The sequence below is a fragment of the Vombatus ursinus genome, unplaced genomic scaffold (assembly GCF_900497805.2).
Source record: "Vombatus ursinus unplaced genomic scaffold, bare-nosed wombat genome assembly UNPS02014773.1, whole genome shotgun sequence".
Classification (NCBI taxonomy): Eukaryota; Metazoa; Chordata; class Mammalia; order Diprotodontia; family Vombatidae; genus Vombatus; species Vombatus ursinus.
The window spans coordinates 43,099,905-43,121,136 of NW_020954551.1; the positions used below are offsets into that span (position 1 = coordinate 43,099,905).

At 42.1% G+C, this 21,232-nt stretch overlaps 1 protein-coding gene across 1 annotated transcript in view; it reads left to right on the top strand.

Annotated features, from left to right (window-relative positions):
* EEFSEC (eukaryotic elongation factor, selenocysteine-tRNA specific) overlaps nucleotides 1-21,232 on the top strand; it is a 243,410-nt gene that overhangs the window by 209,234 nt on the left and 12,944 nt on the right. The gene's annotated exons all lie outside the window — the stretch shown is intronic.

Here is a 21,232-nt window from a genome sequence, read left to right on the forward strand (position 1 = left end):
TAGCTTCGTTAGCCACTCGCACTGCCACTCAGAAACAGTCTGTTGATAAGGAAACATAGTATTGTACCATCCCGAGCTAAGTCTAGAATTTTTCCCTCATAACCAGGGTCTGCCCTAATATCCCTGATGTACTTGGTGCTGATTCTTCTAAGTCTCTTTCATGCTGGCTCAGTTTGTACCTGGGCATCCTGCTGGTCATTCTGAGGTAGCAGTGGCAAATAGTACCTGTGAGTGACTTCGTTTCAGGGCTGGGGCTATAGAGAATGGCATTGGAATGGGATAGTGAGTGGCCCTGCCCCAGTCTATATCTGAATCTCTTTTCTATCTGTTATTCATGCTGAACACCATCATAGTGGTGCTCACAGTGGTAACGTACCACTAATTTGTAGGTCATGGAAATGGAAATTATTTCATCAAATGCTTTGCAAACTTTGAACCACCAGATGAATGTTAGCTATTGTTGTTTTTGTTGCTGTAAGTAACTATGACCATATTTCAATATATTTTTGTGTAAGGTGAGTCAGTATAATAACTAAATTAATCTATTCACTTAACTAGCCTATGGGCTGTGTGCATTTTGATACATTTGAGAAGATCTCAGGAAGCAGATAGAGGCCTGAAGAAGTAGGAAAAGGCCAGCAAAAAAAAAAGAATCACAGAAAGGAAAAAAAATATGTATTAGGAGTATTGGTTATTTAATGTACTGCTGGCTCATAGTTGAATTCACCACAATAAATCTAGAAACACATAGAACTATTAATATAATTTCTGTCTAAATTTTATTCAAATGTTTGAGTGAGCTCAAGTTCCATGCTCTCCATGAAACTTTCCTTGGCTACTTCACCCCATAGTGATCTATCTGTCTCCCTCCTTTGTATTTGTAAGCTCTTACCTCCAAACACTGATTTGTTACTTGATCACCTCCTTGTGATGTCTCCCCAGTTCTATGGTAAACACTGGGCCGCTAAGGACCATGTCGCATTTGGCATCATGTGCATCATGGCTGCTCAAGGAATTATTTGCTGAATGCATGAACCTGCAGAAGACACTTCTTTGGCTCATTGCAGAACATCCCCAGACACCCACCTCACTTCAGCATGGGAAGGGGCCTCAGAAGGAAACGGGGAGGTTCATGGGGCCAACATTGCAGTGTGTGTGTGTGTGTGTGTGTGTGTATTTGCGCGCGCACTTGCGTAGTTGCCCAAGACATACTAGAGACTCCCTCAAGGCACTGAGATTCAGATGTTCTGTCGTCCACATCATTGAGCATCAGTGAAGTGTCACCATTTGTATGATGCAGGAACTGAGTTTTTTGTTTTTTGTTTTGCTGCTTTTTTTCTTTAAACATTTCTTTTTTTTATGGTAATTTTTATTTATTTTTTTGTTTTCAACATTTACTTCCACAAGATTTTGAGTTCCAAATTTTCACCCCGTCCTGCCCCTCCCCCACCCCAAGATGGCATGCATTCTAAATACCCCTTCCCCTAGTCTGCCTTCCCTTCTATCTCTCCCCCCCCTTCTCTTATCCCCTTCCCCTTCAATTTTCCTGTAGGGAAGGATGGATTTCTGTACCCCATTTCCTGTATTTCTTATTTCCCAGTTGCATGTGAAAACATTTTTTTTAAACATGTGGTTTTAAAATTTTGGGTTCCAAATTTTCTCCCTTCCTCCCTCCCCCACCCACCCTCATTGATAAGGCAAGCAACTAAATATAGGTTATGTATGTGCAGTTGTGCAAAACAGTTCCATAGTAGACATGCTATGAAAAACTAACTCTATTTCCCTTAATCCTATCCCGCCCCCCCCATTTATTCTATTCTTTCTTTTGACCCTGTTCCCCCTAAGAAGTATTTGCTTCTGATTACTCCCTTTCCCAGTCCGCCCTCCTCTGTATCATTCCCCTACTCTCTTGTCCCCTTCCCCCCCTATTTTCCTGTAGGGTGAGACAGATTTCCACACCCAATTGAGTGTGTATGTTATTCCCTCCTTAAGTCAAATCCTATGAGAGTAAGATTTACTCATTCCCTCTCACCTTCCCCATTTCCCCTCCACTGTAAGAGCCTTTTCTTTTTGGGTTTTTTTTTTTTTGGTGGGATAATTTACCCTGTTCTGCCTCTCCCTTTCTCCTTCTCCTAGTATATTCCTCTCTCACCCCTTAATTTTATTCTCCAGATATGACCCATCATTTTCAACTCACCCTGTGCCCTCTATCTATCTATATCTATATATACGTACATATCATTTTTTCCCCTCCAACTACCCTAATACTGACAAAGGTCTCATGAGTTACAAATATCATCTTTCCATGTAGAAATGTAAACAGTTCAACCCTAATAAGTCTCTTATGATTTTCTCTTTTCTGTTTACCTCTTCATGTTCCACTCAAGTCTTGTATTTGAAAATCAAATTTTCTATTCAACTCTGGTCTTTTCATCAGGAATGCTTGAAAGTCCTCTGTTTCACTGAATGACTGTTTTTTCCCCTGAAGGATTATACTCAGTTTTGCTGGGTAGGTGATTCTTGGTTGTAATCCTATCTCCTTTGCTCTCCTGAATATTATATTCCATGCCCTGCGTTCCCTTAATGTAGAAGCAGCTAAATCTTGTGTTATCCTGACTGTGTTTCCACAGTACTTGAATTGTTTCTTTCTGGCTGCTTGTAATATTTTCTCCTTGACCTGGGAACTCTGGAATTTGGCTACAATATTCCTAGGAGTTTTCCTTTGGGGATCTCTTTTCAGGAGGGGATCGGTGAATTCTTTCAATTTCTGTTTTGGCCTCTGGTTCTAAAATATCAGGACAGTTTTCCTTGATAATTTCTTGAAAGATGATGTCTAGGCTCTTTTTTTGATCATGGCTTTCCATGATAGTCCAATAATTTTTAAATTCTCTCTCCTGGATCTATTTTCCAGGTCAGTTGTTTTTCCAATGAGATATTTCACATTGTTTTCTAATTTTTCATTCTTTTGTATTTGTTTTACAGTGTCTTGATTTCTCATGAAGTCACTAGCTTCCAATTGCTCTATTCTAATTTTTAAGGAAGTATTTTCTTCAGTAATCTTTTGGACTTCCTTTTCCATTTGGCCAATTTTGCTTTTTAGGGCATTCTTCTCCTCATTGACTTTTTGGACCTCTTTTGCCATTTGGGTTAGGCTATTTTTTAAGGTGTTATTTTCTTCAGTATTTTTTTGGGTCTCCTTTAGCAAGCTGTTGACTTGTTTTTCATGATTTTCTTGCATCACCCTCAGTTTTTCCTCTGCTTCTCTTACTTGCTTCTGAAAATCCCTTTTGAGCTCTTCCAAGGCCTGGGACTGATTCATATTTTTCTTGGAGGCTTTGGATGTAGGAGCTTTGGCTTTGTTGTCTTCTTCTGGTTGTATGTTTTGATCTTCTTTGTCACCAAAGTAAGATAATATAGTCTGACTCTTTTCACGCTGCTTACTCATGATCTTGGTCAATTACTTGAGTTTTAAACTCTTTGTTAAGGTAAAAGTCTTCTTCCAATGTGAAGAGTGTACTGTCCCAAGCTTCGGGGGTTTGTATAGCTGTTTTCATAGATACTTCTAGGGACCTGTAAATTATCAGTTCTTCCAAGGTGCTATGATAAGGGGCGAGGTGTTTTCTCTCCACTACCACAACAAGCTCTACCACACCAGTGTTCCTCCTCGCCTCAGGACTGCCCCTCAGAACTGTGACCCAGATCCAAGCACGGGCAAAGCAAGAGATTCCTGCCTCAGCACTGGCAAAGAGATCCCTGCAGTCCCCCTCTGATCAGCCACTCAATTCCCCCTCAGTCTATGGGCCAGAAGCTCAGGAGGCAGCCACGCGGGGGGCCGTGCTTGAGACTTGCAGCTGAGACCTAGCTCCTCTCTCACCGCAGTCACAGACTTTTCCCACTGACCTTCTAAGTTGTCTTTGGTGTTCAGGGCTTGAGAAGTCTGGAAACTGCCACAGCTGCCCAAGATTCAGTCCTTTGAGACCTGCTCCAGAGTCACTGTGGCCTGCGCACCCACACCGAACTGCGCTCCTCTCCCTGCCCGGCACGATATATGTTTCCGATCAACCATCCAGGCTGTCTTCGGCAAGAAATTTGTTTCACTGTGTCTTTTTGTGGATTCTGCTGCTTTAGAATTTGTTTAAGAGCCATTTTTTTAGGTATTTGGAGGGCTTTGGGAGAGAGCTCAAGACAGTCACTGCTTTCCCTCTGCCATCTTGGCTCCACCCCCTTGGCTACACCGCCCCCCCCCCCCAAACATTTCTTTCTCTAGTTAATAAAAACTGAATCATTATAGTGCTGAAGGATGACTGGAGTTGAGAATAAGTAAATCGATGTGTTCTTTATTGTTTTGGTATTTAAAGTGTTCCCAGTGTTAAATAAGGACATGAGTCTGGACCCTTTTTTGCCTCCTTCAACGTACCCTCTCCTTTTCATAGGTGCTAAACAGGAATTAAATTTTTAAAGAATTTTCACCTTTATGGAAGGTAGGAATCTTGATGAAATTAAGTTTATTTGTTTATTGGAGGTTAGAAGTAAATTGAGAGACCCCCATTGTTACTGTAAGATCATCCTCTCCACTCTGTCCCAAAGACAGATCATTGGAGACATCTAGTGTAAAGCCCTGGGCTCATTCAAAGGAACACATGTTCCTTGTGATGAGCATTTCATGAATTTCCTAGCAACTTAAAGGTCAGCTTGTAGAGGAGGTCGTTGCCTCTCGTTCCCATTGTGATTCATTTCAGAGCATTTAGAATCAGAATAATAAATTTCTCCAGTCTCGGTACCATGAACAATGTGTTTTGTTTTGTTTTAAATATTGCTTCTATTTTCTTTCTTTGAAGCAGAGAGTGACGCTTCACATGTTATCCAAGACCTGACATAGAGCTCCTATCGGGGGTCACTAATCAAACTGAGGGAACAGCATGTTTTGGGAGGTGGGGTTAAGAAGCTAGAAACTGCTCTCTTTGCATTGTTTCAGAAGTGCATGAAAAATGCTCTGTACGAAACCTGTTCTAGCACTTCCTGTATCTTCACACCAGCTGTGCTTGACTGCCACCAGGAATTCCCAGACCCGTCACAACCCCAGGTCAGAGAGCAGACCGTACTGCACAGCATGTTCCGGCATTATATCCTAGTCACTGGCAGTTTCAAGGTGGGGACAGGTCAAATGGCAGTGAAGAGGGTAATGATATCCCAAAAACAATTCTTCAGTACCAGTGTGAAGTGACCAGACATCATCACAGCACAGTGGAAGGAACTGTGGGCTGGGAATCAGGAGATCTGGGTTCTAGATCAGACTTTGCTGTGACCTTAGACTTCTCAGCCCCATTTTCCTCCTTTGCAAAATGAGGGGTTTGAAAATAATCTACCTGGGCCTTTCTGGCACTATAAATAGTTCCAGCTCACTAAGATCAAGCCGGAGCCCACCTTCAGCGTGATGACACAGCCCAAGTACCAGGCCCTGTTGCTGTTCTCAGGAGGTAGAGTTTTCACCTGGTTCTTCTGCTAGGAGATAGTTTTCTTCTCCATCTATTAACAGTCCAAAGAGTGAGATTGACAAAGTGACAGGAAGGCTTTTGGTGCTGAAAATTGGGAGCTACTACCCTTTCTAGATTGGAATGGGTCAGCTGGACACTGAGCTAGAGTTCCCGTGGCTAGCCAGTGAGGTAGAACAGTAATGTCACTTATCAGGTTATGTATGTAATTCTCTCCCCATTCTGATCTTTGCCTGAGGGGTACCCAGATGGAAAATCCAACTTCCTCTCCACCAGCATTCTCGAATTGGTGTATGTTTCTATCAAGTTGGAACCTGTGATTTCAGATAACTTTGTGTTGGCTCTTTACAAACATCATTTGATTGGTTAGCCAAAAGCAGCTGTTCATGACTTTTGTTCACCCACCTTGCTCTGGGATGCAGTATATTCCTGTTGAAGAATTAAGAGCATCCTCCTCCTTTAACCCAAAACATAATCTGGGATTTAGGTTGGGGGCTATAAATCCAGCCTCTTTTCCCAGTTGTCCTCTTCCTTGCAGGAGAAAGAGGCTATTTTAGTGATTTCTTAAGACCTCTGAAGAGAACGTTCTAGTCATTGTTCCCTCTACGGTCCTCTCATAACCTAGTCATCCCAGTTGGCAGAAGTGTGATTCATCGTGGTTCGTGCAATCATATAAGCCTGGTGTTAGAAGGGACCTCAGAGGGCTTAGAGTCTAGCCTCTTGTCTTGTGGTAATCACAAGATCTCCAAGCTGGTAGGTCCCTTCTTCTTACAACGTCTCTTGGGGGGGAGGGTATCGTCATCTGGTCTCTCTTCCTGCCGTCCTCCATTTGGCCGTAATAGACATCGGTGACTTGGAAAGCTGTTTCAAGGAAAGCAAAGTGCCGACTGAGCCTGACAGGGCTAGAGGAAGGGAGAGGGCTTGACACTGGCCAGCGACTTCTGTGACTTTCTCTTATTTTGTGGGATTCCACTAGAGCAAAATGTTGAGTCTCTAGTGTAGCTTGACCCATGTAGAGTACCCACTCAGGCCTGAATTTTGTCTTCCCATCGGGATCTTCCCTGTCCCTATGAGAGCTAAGCTCATTCCTCCCTTGGCAATGCCACAGTCACACCGATTCTAAAGAGGAGGGATGTGCTGCCTTGTCTTGGTTTTTTTCCCTGGATTTTCTGTAGCTGATGCAGGGGGACTGAATGAGAGCCTGAGGAGTGGTCCATGCAAGTGCCTCCCATGACTCACCCTCTAGTTACACAGCCATTGTTTGCATAAATGCCGTGGTTTTCTCGGGGTAGGGACATTGTGTTTGGGAGAGGGGCATAGTACAATATTTTAAATCAATGACTGAGAAGCATGAACAGGCCTGGGAGAGAGGAGAGGGGCAATCACTCATAGCTTCTCAGCTGAGCTTCTGGACTTTTTAATTGGTTCAGTGATAATAATCACATACTTTGGTGGGCTTTATGTTTCCCTTATAGAGAGAAGTTCTCATTTAATGTTTGGGTTAGACCTCGTTTTAAAAACTGTTAGGTGAACATCTGTACTTATATTTTGCCCTTAGGGGGATTAGTATTTTAGGGTTCCTTATGGATTAGGAATAGCTGCCCTGGGACTTGAAATCTAGTGATTTCTAAAGCCATTCTTGGTGACACTGTATCCTCTACATACCAGACCAGCTGGAACTTTTTCTTTCATGATTCTTCTTCCCTGGGGCAGCTAGGTGGCACAGTGGACAGAGCACCAACCCTGAAGTCAGGAGGACCTGAGTTCAGATCCAGCCTCAGACCAAACGCTTGACACGTTCTAGCTGTGTGACCTTGGGCAAGTCACTTAAGATTGCCTTACCAAAAAAAAACAAAACAAAAAAATGATTCTTCTTCCCTTCCCCAGTATTCCACTTCTTTTTCTGTTAGTTCACTCTCATTTCTTAGATTTGCTAGTTGCCCCTGGAGACAGACTGCTTAGATTATTGATGGTGCCTAGTCCAAAAGAAGTTGCACAGCCCCAGGAGAGCACTGCCATATGTAGGATAGTAGCGTGTGTGTAGGACCAGAGCACACATAAAGGACTCAACTATTGCCTGACCCAGTTAGCGAATCGTGGTCCAAAGCTATGGGAAAAAGATAGTGCTGTGTGCTGTGAGGGATAAAACAACAGCCTGGGAGTCACGCCAACATGTACATACATACATATGTATTTACAAATATACACAATATGTACACCCACTCCTTTTGTGGTAGCAAAGAAATGGAAACAGAGTAGATGCTCATCACCTGGGGAGTGGCTCAACATATCATGGTACCTGAATGTAATGTAATGTAATATTACTCTGCTATAAGAAACAATGAATATGTAGACTTTATTTATAAATTAGATGTTGATGCAGAGTGAAGTCAGCAGAATCAGGAAAACAATACATACAGTGACAACAATATAAATGGAAAGAACATAAAGAAAAAGAAAATGAACTCTTTGTAATTATAGTGACTAAGAAGTTTGACTCTGGACAAGAGATGGTAAAATGCACTACCCTCCCACGCTGCAGAGGTAGGTAACTAAGGCTAGCACATATGTTGTCATACTTTGTCGATGTGTTGGTTAGGGTTGCCAAAGTGCTTTCTTTTTCCTTTTTTTTATTCTTTGTTATGAGAGATGGCTTACTGGATAGGGACAGTGGACATCAAGGTATATTGAGAAATGAAGATCAATCAATAAAAATGTATTAAGTGCCTACTATGTGCCAGGCACAGTACTAAATGCTGGGGATACAAAAAGTCAGTCCCTGCCCTCAAGGAGATTACAATATAGTGGGAGAGACTATATACATAGAGAGAGAGAGAGAGAGAGAGAGAGAGAGAGAGAAAGCTATATATAGGATAAATAGAAAATAATTAACAGAGGGAAGGCACTGGAATTAAGGTTAAGGAAAGCTTCCTGTAGAAGGTGGGATTGAAAAGAAGCCAGGGAGGTCAGTGGTTAGAGGGAAAGCATTCCTGGCATTGGGGGGGGGGGGGGGGGGCAGACAGAGAGAATAATGCCTGGAGGCAGGAGATGGAATATCTCATTCCTGGAACAGCCAGGAGGCCATTGTCACTGGATTGAAGAGTATGGGTTGGGGATTAAGGAGACTGGAAAGGTAGGAGGAGTCTGGGTAATGAAGGTTTGAATGCCCAAAAGAGCATCTGGTATTTGATCCTGGAAGTGATAGGAAGCCACTGGAGTTTATTGAATAGGAGGGAATGAATGGTTGGACCTGCACTCTAGGAAAATCACTTTAGTGGCTCAGTGGAGGATGGATTAGAGTGGGCAAAGGCTTGATACAAGCAGAGCCACCAGCAGGCAGTTGCAGAGGAGCGATTGCAAACATGACTATTCTTATTTCGAGTTTTCTGTTATGTACAAACGTCTATGAGAATGAGAATAGTGTTTGCTTTTAGCACCATCTTGCTAGCTTCCTCCTCCCCATGGGAGCCAAGTGGAGGAGGAAGTGAATGTACAGGTTGAAATGCAAGAGGAGAAAAAAGACAGAATTTTAAGTAGACTGATTTACTGCTGCATAGATGATAGAAGGAAAGATGCAGGATGTCAGACCTGCTCATACCTGGCTAAATTCCAGTCAACTGATACAGGATGGTATCATCTCTCCCACCTGATCCAGGACTCGTCTCTGCCATTTGATGTAGGATGCTTCCTACCTTCACTACTTGAGTAACCTCTCATACAAGACATGCTCTCTTTTAATGCACAACATTCCTGGCTGAAACCAGGACTCAATTCAAATACAGTTGTACCATGGACTCTCTTGACATTCTAGAGATATTCTCTCTCTCTCTCTCTCTCTCTCTTTAATGGCTGAATGGATATAGCATATACATAATAATTTGTCTCTTCTTATTGGTTGAAGAAAAAAAAGAATAAGTAGTGTATAACCCATCAAGATTAGATAAACAACAAGAAAATGTAGAACATTATATGATGGGGATCAGTTCACGTGTGCTGTCCGCAGGCACAAGCAGCCACTGGCGCCGTTTGCAGAGCTCCTTATGACTTGGGCAGGGAAGCTGGAGGACATCACCCAACCAACTGTAAACATACAGACGCCACTGGGAACATTGCTCTTGCTTTGAAGTCTGAACATAAGTTTGTTTGGTCCTGCTCGACTGCTGATGGTATGCTAAATACAGTAATAGCACAGAGGTAAAGGCAATCAGGTGAATAACAATCAGTGTCTTTGCATGTACAAGTTAAAAAACAAAAAGATGGAAGATGAATTTTCTTGCCAGCCCATTACTGATGTAGAGAATCACAGAATCAGGGACTTTGAAAGTAATTTCTCTGGGCCTCACCTATAAAATGAGGGCCCTTATTTTACAAGTGACACAGTTGAGGCCCAGATAGGAAGATGTGATTTGTCCAAAGTTACACAAGCAGTTGGTGTCAGGCCCAGAACTGGGATTCAGGTCTCCTGATTCCAGCCCAATCTTCTTTCCACAACTCTGTGCTCCCCTAACAAGGGTATAAGAGAAAGCAATACATATTTATAGCCACAGTTTAAAAAGCAAAACAGAACAAAAAATCTTTTTTAGGAATTTTCATGAGACAGATTTTTTTTCTAGTTTCTGTTTTTAGTTTTTCAGTTAACAAGCACCTTAAAAATTGGTCCATCCTTTACTCTAAACCTTCTCCCACATCTTCAGTTGAGCAAAAGATAAAACCTTTAATACATAGCTGCATAGTCTAGCAAAACAAATTCACACATGCATGTTTTTTTCAGCATTTTAAATTCATCACCTCCCTATCAGGAAGTGAGTGACATGTTCATAAAATTCTGATATTGCTCATAACTCATTCACCTCTAGCTCTACAGAGTTCATTACAGCTGCCATTTTGTTTAGTGTTTGCTAATTCAAATCCCTCACTAGGCACACTGGAAGCAAAATCTGCTTACAAGGCTGAAGCACAAAATGAAGATTCTTTTTATTTAAATAGATACAGAAAAATTTCTTCTTAATAGGAAGACCAAAATCATTTGTTGGTATTACTTTCTCAGGCTTGTTTGGTTTTATTTTTTAATTTCAAAATTTTATTGGTCCAGGAATATAATTTGTACCTGTTAGTGGCAAATCCTTAGGTCTTCCCTAGTGGGCTTTGCTGTTTTATATGCACACACACACATATACACATATATAAATGAACATATATATATATGTAGAAGGTTAACTATGCCAATGTTCTGGTTCACATGATAAACCTGTAAGGTAGAGCCTTTATTTGGGATTCTGGTTGGGTGAAGTTCTGTGAGGTATAGAATTAGTAACCAAAGTCTCTTGATCCTGGGCCTCAGCAAACCTAGATCTGTAGTCCCTCTGATAGGGAGGTATTGGTTGTGTCAGTCTATTGGGTCAGGGCTACCCCTTTGTGGGTGGAAGCTATGAAGAGAACCAGTAGAATTGCTGGGCCTCTTGTACCTTTTTTGTCATTTCCCTTTTCAAAAGACATACCTGAGATCAGCAGAATTAAGAATGAAATTGGACGCAGGAAGCTTTCCTAGCCTCTAGGAGTATGGTAGCCTTTCGCCAGAGACACAGGGGAGTTATGTGCACTCTAACCCACATGACCTGAAAGCATAGTTCCTGAGCCTAGTCTTGGAGAAGCACTGACAGAACCTCTCAGACTGAAATGTGGCAGCTGTGGAGGAGAGCCATGTGGCTTACTGGTAGGAGTTTGTGAACCCCAGCCTCCTTGATGGAGATGAAGAGGACATTTCTCAGGTAGTACCAATCTCAGACTGTAACATCCCCCAGTTTGAGAGTCCCAGGACCCAGTGTTCTGGAGAAAGTTACTTCTTAGAATAAGATCATACATTAAGGAACTGAACGAACAAGGACCTGAAGCTGGGACATGGGCAGGCAAAATACCTGAACAGGATGGCCTCTTTAGCAAGCCTGAGTTAGTCTCTTTTCCAAGGGGAGTCCCAACCATACATTAGTATTATAAGGCTGGTGGGCTAGTGGGACCTATTGCAATGCTGAAGGGTTGCCTGTCTTACAGTCTTAAGTTTGTTTCTCTTCTAAGGAGAGTCTAAACTGAATCTCTTTGTCTAGGGTGCTTCATCAAGTATTGGGACTCATTTCAGGGAGAAGAGAGTAGAGTTTTAGAGGCTATTGTGAGACCTTCGTGTGTATTGCATTTTCTCTTAGATAGAATAAAGTTTATCCTATACTTGATATTATATTATTATCTTTTAGACTTATATAAGAGCTGAGGACCCTTTTACTCCTATCTATAGGAACCCTAGCACATACTATATGCTGAGATTTCACAGAGCACATTCTAGGTAGGGACAAAACAAGAGGGCTTTTGGTGGGGAGGGCACCCCCAAAATTGAGTCCAGTTTGTGTAAGACCAGAACTTGAGGTATAGGGATTCTTACATATAAACAATTACCAAGGTGTGATAAAAGGTCCCTTGGTTTCAACTATCTCTTTTACCCTCTTTTTTGGTGTCCACTCCTCAAGTAAATAGTCCTTTTGATTAAGTCATTTGTCTCTAGGAAAACTCTGTTATAATACAATTGTGTCCTTGAATACCTTATCTTCTGGGAAAACTCTGTTTTTGACTACCTTATCTGCTATTAATACCTTAGTTTAGTTTATTAGATAAATATCACTTTGGAAAACAAGGAACAGGGTTCTGAGAGGATGGGATGCAGGACAGGTAAGTTTTGATTGGATGGAGATGAAATGGAAAGTTCAAATCTAGCCTCAGAAACTACTACTATTTTGGGGAAATCAGCCAAGAAACATCTATTAGGAAGTGTCAGACACTGTGCTAAGTTCTAGGGATATAAATAAAGTCAAAAGATAGCCCCTGTTCTCAAGGAACTCACAGTCTAATGGGAAGACAACATGAAAGCAACTGTGTGCGGTATGAATAGGAAATAATTAGTGGAGAGAAGTCTCTAGAATTAAGAGGAATTGGGAAAGACTTCTGTATATAGTAGAACCAAGACTCAGAACCACAGAATTTTAGAGTGGTCATCTGGTTTAACCTGTACCTGCAAAGGAATCCCCAGCACAGCATACCCCAGTGAGGGTGAGCCATTGTCCCAGAGGCAGCCCCTTTCACTTTTCTGAAACCATCTTGTGTTTTTGAAAAGAGCAAAATAAAGCCATCTTAAAGCCAGTTGGTCTGATTCTGGGCCTAGTCCTCTTTCTACACTTCATGTGGCCTCTCTGCTTGTAGTTATCTTTGTCTCTGATAGTTAACACAGTGGATTAGTAAAATTCCACAAATCTTTATGCTGAGGAACCTGCAGCCTCAAGGCCACATGTGGCCCTTTAAGTCCTCAGGTGTGGCCCCTTTGAATCCAAACCTCACAGAACAAATCCCCTTAATAAAAGAATTTGTTCGGTATAACTTGGACTCAGTCAAAAGGCTGCACACAAGGACGTAGAAGGCCATATGTGGCCTCGAGGCCACAGGCTCCCCACCTCTGCTTTAAGCTATAATGTGAGAAATCTCCTTACCTTAGTACCTTAGTGGCCTCAGAGGCAGGACCTCTGGCAGCGTGCCTTATCTACAGTCAGGATGGAGCCTGTACTCTTTAGTAGTCCTCATTCCCCACAGCAGCATTGGAAACTTGAGTTCTCCAGCAATCATAAAAGATGTGGTAAACTGTTCATAAAAACAGTAAAATTGCCCATCTGTGGTGAGAGTTGTGGACTCTGATGTAGTATTTTTCAGTAGGAATGATAAAAACAGAAAATTTACATTCAGCAGTCATTTCCTTTGATTTTAAATTAAAATTTTTATTTCTGCCCCCTCCAAAAAAAATTCTGAAGGCATATATAGCACACATGATATCTTTCATGTACAGAGAAACTAACTCACACTCACAGCCTTTTTAAAAAATGTTTGATTCTTTTTGCTTTTATACCACTGCCCTTTCTCAGTTATATTCCCACCTCCACTTTAGAACCATTCCTGTAACAAAGAAATATGGTTAAGCAAACAAACTGCATCTGTCAGTATATTAAGAAATACATACCCAAGGCCCAACTCTTCTTTTTCCAGCAAGAGGTGGGTTTTCACGATCAAGTCTCTGGAACCAATATCAGACATTGTATATAATCTCAGTTCCAGTGTCTTTTAGTGGTGTGTTCATTTACATCATTATCCCGCAGGCTTCTTCCTCATATTTCATTCTTTGTTTTGCATTCTTGATTCAGCAAAGCTTAGTTTTTGTCCACAGTGATATCTTCGTTTGTTTGTTTGTTTTTAACCCCAAGTCTGGACCTTCTTGTTCCTATGGTGACACTCTGGTTTTGCCAAGATAGACTAAAGAACTCGGTTGAAGCTTTGAACTAATGGGAATAAGTCCACTTTTACTTTTATATGGGACTTGACATTTTATGTAGTGTGTTCCTCTCACGGTAGTCCTGGGAGGTAAAGAGCACAAAAAATATTATTCCAATTTGTAGGTGAAGAAACTGAGGTCCAGAGAACTGAAATGATTTGCCCAAGATCATGCAGGGAGTCTGCATGAACTTCACTAGTGACACTGAAGAGAGATGTCTTCATCATCTCATTCAGTGTAAGAATTTGGTGGGCAGGGAAGTTAAAGCATTTTTTTAAGGTGGCAGAAGGAAGGAAGCAGATTGTGAGATTTGTAAAATAACAGGTAGTAGAAAGACATACAGAGAATTTGATTAGCTCTGGCCTTATGAAGGAAGACATTTATTAAATCAGATTCTTCTTTTCAAGGCTTAATTGGGCAACAAGGGAGATTGTGTGCTTTGGGAGAATCTGAAACTAGACCTCAGTGGTGATTTGTGTGCTTGAACCTGTGGCAGTCACACACAGTCTGAGGGGGAAATAGATTGAATCCTAAGGGATTTAAAGAGGTCATTTGATCCGGCCCCCTGCCTTCAGTGAGCCAAATGCCTAAACCTTCAGGAAGAGCTTCCTGTTAGTGTTTCTCATTGTTTTATATCACCTTAACAACCAGGGTGTGTCCAACTAAAATGTCTGCTCCTCTCATTTAGACTCACCCCCTTGGTCTGATCCTTACCAGGCTGGGGGGTACCTGACTGAGCAGCTGCCTCACCTCAGAAGATTCTCAGAGACTGAGTGGCTAAGGGCAGTTGACTCAATTCATTCCAGCAGTTATGCATGGAGCACCTCCTAAGGGCCAAGCACTGCCCCGGGGTTGTGATCTCTCCCTTCACCTTTCTCTTTTTCTGCCGATATACAACACCACCTCTTCTGTTGGTCATGCATGAAGCTAGTTTTCTTTCTTCTCAATCATCTGTCAGTCTTCTAATTCTTTCCAACTTCCCTTCATTGTTCTAAAGCTTGAAGACTGCTTCGTTTTGCCCATTTATCCTCAGCAACTAGCCTGGTGCCTGGCACATAGTAGGTATTTAACAGAAGCTTGTTGGATTGGATTAGAAGGAGACATAACTAGCACATTCTCTTAAGATACTAGAAGATAGCTGGGAGAGCTGACTCCTCGCTCGTGGAATTATAGGACAGGAGAGCCGAAGGGGCCTTAGAGACACTCCAGTGTAATATCCTCTCTCTGCAAATGAAGAAGAAGAGGCTCCAGGAGGGGTCCTGGCTTGTCCCAGATCCTCCAGGCCCACAGGAGAGGAGCCAGGATTGAAACTGAGCTTTCCTTACTTCCCACCTGGGAATCTTCTTACTTGTGCTGTGACAGCCCCCTTAATATACAGATGGGGAAACCAAGACCCACAGAGACCAAGAGACCTGCCTGGTAACTTTTTGCTGCATCACAGAATCATAGCAGGAGGAATGTATTTCTGCAGCACAGCATTCCATGTCAGCCCATTGCTTCATTACTAATTTAGAAAATACCATATTTCCTTCTTTTTACCTAGGAGCCGTGGCAAGGTTAGTTGATTAGCCCAGGGTCATGTAGAATGTCAGTGTCCCCTAAAAGGACCAAGTCTCAGAACCTAGTCCATTTTCTAGTTTACTGATAACCTGATCTTACTTATTTTCAGGAAGTCTTTAAAATTAGAGGCTCTCCTTCCATAGGGGCTCTTGTGGAAAGGGAACCTGTCAGGGCAGAAGAACAGGCTCTGGGCTTGGAGTCAGAAGACCTGAATTTGAGACCTATCTCTGCCATTTAGCCATGTGACCCTGTGAAAGTAACTTAACTATCTAAGCCTCAGTTTCCTCCAATGGAATATAACACGCTGTACTTGAAATTCTGAAAACCTTTAAAAAGCACCACATAAATGCAGGCTCTTCTAGAGAATCAGCATGGACTAGAGAAGAGAATGCTGGTCTAAATCCTGGTGCTGTGTGGTCATGGGCAAGGAAAGACCTCTGGGAATTTTATTTTCCTCCTTTATGACATAGATTACACAATCAAGTAATTGTATTCCCTTCCTCAAAGGATTGTTATAAGGAAAACATTCTGTAAACCTTAAAACACTGTATAAATGTGAGTTGTTCTATCATTATTGCTATTGGGAAGGACTTGTGTCCTTATCAGAAAATGAAGGTACCAAGCTGGCATAGGAGGCTGCCATAGGAGGCTGATCCAAGCTAAATGCTCGGCTTCTGTCACCATAAAATCACGGGGAAAAGGAGGGTTCTTGGGTAGGACTCAGTACAAAAGAGCCAGCAAGTGCTCCCTTCCATCCAGAGTCATGGAGCACTTTTTTCCTTTGCAAATGAAATTGAAGACAAAAAGCCAAGCAGGAGGGGATATTTCATCACATCAGTCCTATTGTGTCTTCAGCACTGAGCCATAAAACGAGTCACAGAGACATTCTCTTTGAACTTGAAATCCTTTCTGAACTGCTGCTCTAAACCAAGGGAGAGATGAGGGGTGAACAGGCAGAATGCCCTCCTCTGTTGCCTTTCTCCCTCCTTTCTCAAAAGCCCTTAAGTGAGTTTGATTCTGCACCTCGGCTCATAAATTTAAAAAAATATTATCCTAATGTAGGTCAGTGAACTGGAGCGTCACCGAACACCACAGGGAGCACGGGCAGAGATGGAGCCTTCCCTGCCTGCTCGGGTGGAGGACAGTGTAAACAAGATGTGGAAGAAGCCTTTAGCTCTCGCTCACCCTAATCCTTTGTTTATGCAGCACTTAAACTGACTTTTGGGGTCGTCTCTGTCTGGCATTAAAGCCCTAAAGCTTTTTGAAGTTTCCCTGAAGTTAATAAAATTAGTCTGCCCTCATTGCAAGGCCCCTGCCTTGGAGGAGACTGGATCCTGTACTGTCTTTGCGGCATTTGGCTTTTTAAGTTAATAATATTTTATAACAAAAAAGAGAGAGGCAGAGAAGGCTCCCAAAAGACCATTCGATTAGTAGGCAGCATGGACTGCCTTCCCTGATGTTATGAAAACTCAGAGGATTCACGTGTAAATTCAGTGATGTCAGCTAAATGGAAGCAGTCTACACTTCCAATGAGATTCCAATAGATTAAAATAGTAATAACTGACATTTCTGTAATGCTTTTAAGGTTTACAAAGTACTGGAGTCACAGTCTCCTGTGATGCAGGTAGTTTTTGGATTGAGATGTCAGTTTTACAGACAAGAAAACTGAGGCTTGAAGAGTTTATATAACTAACCCTCCACAAGCCTGAATACAGTTTCTTCTGTCCAGGCTCACATGAGACCCCAGCAAGTCCACCCCATCCAGGAGCGAGTCCATTGGAAGAAGCCAGCTTTGCTAGCACTCATCTTGGGTCACTTACTAAGCATTTCTTAGGCCCCATTTGAATGATTCTCTTTTCTATACCTTATCTCTGCAGCTCGATGGTAAGTTCCTTTGGGACTAGAACTGCTTTCTAGTTCATTGCCTCCCCCCATCAAGCCCAGAGCAGTGTTTTGTGCATTGTAGACAGAGAGTAAATATTTGATGTTAGTATTAGATTTAATTGACTATTAATTACTCATGTATTACTCCTAGATTTTATGTTTAATATTTTGTTAAATAATCTTGTATATAGTAATAGCAAAGTAAATAGTGATAGAGTGTAGAGAGCTGGGCTTGAGTCAGAAAGACCTGAGTTCAAGGCCCACCTGTGACACATGGCCCTGTGATTCTGGACAAGTCACTTCATCTCATCTCTCTGGGCCCTAAGCAACTGTCTGAATCTAAGTTGCTGATCAGGTGCCTGATTTGTTTAGTAGAAGGAATTCCTCTCCATGAGTTGAGGAGATCATGGGTCTGGTCCAGACATCTGTGTGTGTGTGTGTGTCTGTGTGTCTGTGTGTGTGTGTGTGTGTGTGAGAGAGAGAGAGAGAGAGAGAGAGAGATTAATTGATTGATTGAGATTAGACTCTACAAAATGATCTGAGTAATTAAATGTTACTAACAGGGTGACTGCGGAGGAATTAGGAGACCCAGGTTCTTATTCCGACTGTACCACAAACTAGCTCGATGACCATGGCTAATTCATTTCCCCTGCCTGGGCCTCAGTGAGGGCTTGATTTAGATTTTCTCTGAAGTCAGTCCTTTTCCGCTCTCATAACATTCGAATGTAAGTTCCTGGGAATTAGAGATTGTTGCATTCACTGTTTTAGTATCTCTAGCACTTAATGGTGCTTGACACATAATAGACACTTTAAAAATGTTTGTTCATTGATATGCTATATTATTTCTCAGCTCCAACACCCAAATTACTGAAAGAACCTCAGCTCTTGACTCTCTGAGACAGTCTTGTGCTGTCCAGTCTATACTTATGCATGTGTATTCCTGTGAGCGGTAGCAGTCCAGTCATTGTGATGTGTGGCCTCACAGGTAGGACTTCATCCCAGAGAAGCTTAGCTTCTGAGGGGAGTCACCAGGTCTTGTGTCTTAATGGGCATAAAAAAAGCCTTCCATCTCCTGCTATAGAGACCTGTGTGGTCTAACCTCGGATCTAACCTGTGTGGGCTAACCTCAGGTCTGAGGCAAGCAAGACACTTGCCATGGGAGTTCCTGGCTTGGCCTTCGTGCCCTCACAAAATCAGCTGGAGGTTAAATGGGAGTAATATTCCACTTAAAGCTGCATCATGTTGCATCTGTGGGTAGTTGAGAAATATTTAAAAACAGTCTCAAGAGCTTCGACCAAATAAACGTTCTGGGCACAGTTCTTCTCTAGTTCTACCCCTGGTTTATAGATGATAGATGGTTTATCAGCATGAAGACAAGTAAATAGCAGATAATATTAATCACATTTTATGATGGTGTGTGAAAGTGTTGGAAACAGGATCCAAAGATTCGTTAGCACTCACTAGAATGCTACAGCTCACGAAGGCAGCTAACTGGTGGCAGCTCTTATTTTCTTGTACAGGAGTACCAGTTCTGGGGAAATGAAGTCACAGCCTTTAAAATTTCCCTTTGGATTTTTTAATGGTAGGTGCATATGAAACTGACTGAGGGATAGCAGTGGGAGGTTGCTATTCCAGATTTACCTGATTGTTTGGTTTAATAAATAGCTTCAGCCTGTGAGTAATAAATGACAGCTTAATTTTGTAAAAAATTATAAGGAGTTTATATGAATTTTATTTGGAAAGAATTTGAGTTTCATGATTCTTGAGGTTCAACAGAATTCAATTTTTCCACATTATAAATAGTAATTTTATACAATAAAAATTACTGCTTTAAAAAAATAAAAACAAATTTAACCTTAGTCTCCTTAGCCAAAAGTGATTGTATCCTTCTGTTGTACTCTAAGCCCTCAGGACTGTGGCTCATTCAGGCGCTGTACATTTCAGGGAGAAGGTGCTTGATAATTATTTGAAGAGTAAATGGTCCTCATATGGATTTTTAATGAAGTTTTTCATCTTAATTTATTGACTAAGAAAGGTAGCAGGAATACTGTGTCTTATTTAATATTCTGCATTAACAGAATAAAATTTTTTTCAGTAGAATTTTTAGGGTAACTTGATTATTTATCTTTTCTGAAAATTGATTTTTACAGAGCAACTTTAGCCTTGAGAGTAAAAATTGGATTTTACTGTGATTAGAGACCCTTGGGAAAGAGGGTCAGAAAACCAAGTTTACAAATCACAGATGTAGCAAGGAAGAGTGCTCCCTGTAGGTGCCCATTTCAACTCTGCTGCCCTGACCTTGTATGACTTGTGTGACATCCATCTAAACCTCTGGACCCTTCCATTGAGGGAAAAGAATACTCCCTCTGACTTGTCCTCTCCTATAGCTGGTAGTGGATGATGATTGATTTTTAGTGAAGCCCTTTGTTTTCCCTGAAGAGAAGTAGAATATGAATAAATTGTGGTTGGTATTTGTAGATTGTAGGTTCGTTTGGGCTAGTAACTGTGACTTTTATCTTTCTATCTCTAGTGCCTAGAACAATGCCTTGCTTGAAGCGTCCAAATGAGGGCTGTTACTGTCTCTGTGTACTCTGCCCTGATCAGACCACATCTTACATTTTGTGTTCAATTCTCGTCTCTATATTTTAGAAAGGATGTTGACAAGATGGAAGGTAATCAGAATATTGAGGACACTCCAAACCATGCTTTGTGAAGTCATTTGGAAAAACTGCCAACATTTCCCTGGGGCAGAGTTAGGGAAGGAGAGGCTACTTCCATCAGTATTTGAAGGGCTTTCCTGTGGACGAAAGGATTATATTTGTCCTCCTTAGTCCCGGGGGTGGAGGTGGGGGAGGACTAAGAGTGACGGATGGACGCCAGCAGAAGGCCCGTTTTAGTTTGACATGAGGAAGGCCTTCTGAACGATTGGAGATGTCCCACAGATGAACAGGCTGCTTCAGGAAGTAGTGAATTCATCATCACCAGAAGTCTTCGGCTAGAGGCTTAGTGACTGCTTGTTGTGGGTGCTGCAGAAATGATTCCTCTCTGTGTCGGTTTGGATCATAGGGAGCATCGAATGGTAGAGCCAGAAGACACCAATCAATCACGGGCCCTAATCCCTTCATTGACAGGATGTGGAATAAAGGCCATGGGGCGCAGCGGAAAGAGCTCTGGGTTCAAATTCTCCCTCAGCCACTTTCTCTGTTACCAGGGACAAGTCATCTTACTTCTCTGGACCACAGTTCCCTCATCCGTCAAATGAAGGTGACTTCTATGACCCCTTCCAAGCTCTACGTCTGGGATTCTCTGGCTTGTCAAGGTTACGCACGTCTGGAAGGAGTAGAAGTAACCAGCCTTTAAAGTGGTGAAAAGTCATCTCAGGGCAGGCCTGGAGCCTTGCTTCAGAGCCTGGACTTTACTCCTGGCCCTTAGGCTTATTATTCCTCTCCTTTTGCTAGAACACTTGGAGAAGCTAGTTACCCTTCCTGAGCCTCTCTAAAATAGAGACAATAATCCTTGTACCGCCTGTCTCACAGGGTTGAACTCCATAACCCTTGTGATTGTAGGATTCTAATAAATGGTTTTTGAGGTGAAATGAAATTATCATCCCCTGAACAGCAGCTCGTTTGTGCCTATGGGCAGCGTTTCACCTGAGAAGCAGTTGGTTCCACTCCTATAGAGAAAGAAACCAAAGCCTTTTGTATTTTTTCTGTCCCATCAACAAGTAAAGGCAGCTGTTGCTGCTTCAAGGAATGATGATTCTATGGGGCCACCGGCGTCCTACAATACTGCCACCCCTCAGAGCTTATTTTCACTTGGTTGCACCTTCAGCTTTCTGCAACTCCAGGGGGCTGTTATCTCGACATGCCCTTTGCATTCCCCCTGATTGCTTAATTAAGAATCCAAATTGGACTGGATCCTCCCATCCAGCTAGAGACCT